Source organism: Arachis ipaensis, chromosome B06 (genome assembly GCF_000816755.2).
Source record: "Arachis ipaensis cultivar K30076 chromosome B06, Araip1.1, whole genome shotgun sequence".
In the NCBI taxonomy this organism is placed as follows: domain Eukaryota; kingdom Viridiplantae; phylum Streptophyta; class Magnoliopsida; order Fabales; family Fabaceae; genus Arachis; species Arachis ipaensis.
In genome coordinates, this window is record NC_029790.2 from 31,116,190 (window position 1) to 31,119,342 (window position 3,153).

General features: G+C 31.8%; 1 long non-coding RNA gene across 1 annotated transcript; it reads left to right on the plus strand.

The window, feature by feature from the left end:
- LOC110263277 lies at nt 793–2,325 on the plus strand. The gene is made up of 2 exons (XR_002348628.1): nt 793–1,695; nt 1,797–2,325. It is a non-coding gene; the product is annotated as an uncharacterized LOC110263277 (long non-coding RNA).

Sequence of the window (3,153 nt, forward strand, 5' to 3'; positions counted from 1 at the left end):
ATAAAATTAACCAAAACTTTCAATTATTTAATTTAAATTATGAATAAAATTCTCTTTTTTTTCTAATTACTAAAAGTTTAAATTTTAATTAAGAGAAAACCCAAATCATTAATTTCAATTAAACAAAAATATCTAATTGTAATTGAAAATTATATAAACTCAAACTAATTTAAAACTCAAAGTCTCATAATTTTGATTTATTTATTTTTCAGTAAAGATAACTTTCTGAAAATAAAATTATATATATAAACATAATTAATTCATTATTTATCTTCTAAAAGTCTGAGGTCTTACAATTATCCTCACTATATTTACAAATCCAAATCCAACAAAAAGAGATGTACTGAGTCTCATATGCTCTTAAATTAAAAGCATATTATCGTGGTTTGTTTAGTTTCATGTCTTATTATTTGTATATTTTATTTTGTTATATTGAGTATTCTCTAACTCCAAGTCATATATGTCTTTCATTAAGAAATGATCCAAACATTGCTAATATACATGTGTATGCACTATGTAAGATTGTAAGTAGATATACTCATACAATCATCATCACTAAATGTGCATTCAGTGACATTCATTAATATCAATTACACAACGTAAAAAAAAGTAAAATAAAATAAATTTATTATTTGCACAATAATACTGTACCATAATTTTTTGTATATTTTTTGACAAAAATAATGATAAATATAATAATAATAATAATAATAATAATAATAATAATAATAATAATAATGTTGATGATGATGATGATGTTGTTGTTGAATAAAGTTATTAGAGAATATGATCGTGCTGCTGTACAGATGTAAGTTCATACAGATTTACAAATAGGCCTTTTTCGTGCATCTCCTGTGACGCGTGTTGTCTCCCTTTTGTAGAATGGAGCAGGTTGTCAACGAGTTGCGGGCGCTCATGGGATGGTCGACCGAGCCAAGTTGGTAGCGTGAATTGGAACGAGATCTCATTGTGCTGGGTTCCGTAGGTGCCAGCTTCACAAGTTGGGCCTTATTGGTCGTTCCAAAAAAGAAATGGATGAAACGGATGCAGGTCGGATCTTTAGGTCACTCTTCTCCTCTCGTGAAAGCAAACTCGAGCTTCCTCCAACGCGACCGCCGCCTCCGGTCTTGTCAATGTGGCTGTCAGTGACGCTCGAGATCTGCAACTATTCGTCGTGGTCAAGGTCATCTCCCCTTTCGCCAATCACCATTCTTCATCGTAGTCGTATAGTCGTGGTACCCCAACCCGTCATCGGGGTTACTGTGTTCAGTAGCGCTCTGCCCGCTGTCCCTCATCGTACTCGTCATCCATCGTGCTTGTGAGTCAAAGGTAAGAGCTGCTCTGCCCACCGATTGATTAGCTTTGGCATCTAGTAACTGTATTCATCTGGTAACCCTTGGAATATACAATTATTTAAACAAATTGGAATATACAATTATCAGTTGACATATATACCTTGTAGGGTCCCTTGAATTCTATGGCTCCTAGCCATGATGAGTTTTTTGGAACTCAACAAAGCATTCATGAGCGGGTAGAGTACTTTTTGTTTTATTTTTAATTTTCAATGAAATTGTTTGGAAGTTAATGACTAAACTAACTTTAACATGATAGCTTTTTGCTGATTTTTGTCATTGGTTCATGTAAAGAGGGCAACTAGAATTCTGGCCTGCTACTTCTTTTGGATATAGCCTTCAGGTTTGTTCATGAAATGGGTGATGTTCTAATATTTTGAAATTGGAATAACAAATTATTTTTTATTTTCTCTTTGATTTATTTATTAGTATTTATTATTTTAGGAAAATAAAAAGTCAAAAACCGATGATTGCGAAGAAAAAAAATTTGGAAAAAGGAAAAAGAAAAAGAAGTTGTTCATGTTGTTGTGCTGTTCTGAGTTTGACAATTGGCACTGTGTGAGAGAGCAACAGCTCGTGCCCCGTCTCCCGTCTGAAACTAAGGTGGCACCTTACCTCTCTTCGTTTCCAGTCTCAAATTCAGATCTACCGTTTCAACCAGCATAGTTAGTATATAGTGATATGGTGTTAGAAATAAACTTGTCAATAATATAACAAGCAATGGTAAAACTTGTTGCCAAGAAGCAATAGCTAAAATGGGATAGTCTCCTCATACTCAATTAAGAGGTTGTGAATTCGAGTCTCCATATCTTCGGTAAAAAAAATGGTAAAACTTGTTGGTGTTACCTAATGTAATCTTACTAGTACTTACCCTGTTGTAATTTTTGATGGTTACATGATAATTGTTTGAATCTTTGTACATATTATTATCTATGGACTAGATTGCACTTAATAAGTGCGATACTATTCTTTATATTGTAGTCTCTCTTGTTGGGGTATAGAAAAGTTTAGATCAATTGATTTTTAATGGTATTTTTATAAATAGAGTAAAATTTTATAACGGAAGTGTCGAAAAAAAGCTGTTTGTACTACCACATTTAGTAATTATACCAAGAAAAAAGACCTTGTTCACTTGAAAATATTTTTCTAAGTTTATTTGGTGTTAATATTTTAAAGCTTAAGTGACTAATGTGTTTAATTTTAAAAATTTCAGAAATTGATTTAGATAATTACTCAAAATTTATTTTAACTAACTAATGAAATTGATTTTTTTTTGTGACTGTAACTAAAAAAAGAAAAAGAAAAAGCAAAAAACGCGGTTAAAGAACCACGAAACAACTAAGGCATCATGTCCTGAAGAAGAAGAAGCAATTGAAGACCATCCCACGGCACCAGCCATTTAGCATGATAGACACCTTCCTTAATAGCATATTTGGCCAAGGAATCAGCCACACAATCTGTCGTTCTCTGAATCAACACCAGCTCTGTCCTCCACGGGCATCACATAATGTCACGAATCTTCTCAAAATCAGGAACTAACTTTGCTGCTAGGATGAACAGAAACATCTCGCAACAAAATGAAGTTGATACTTATAAAAACTGTCATATTTAGTGTGTTATTTGTCAACTTATTAATTCTTGCACAATAAATCAATTTATTTAACATATGCTGATATGCACACACAAGATTTTGTTCATTGATAAAGTATTTTTGAGAGACAATAATAAATTAGGCCAAAATAGTTTAAAGTTATTCTATTTTATTTTTTTAATTATTATCTATTTTATTTTATATTTTTAA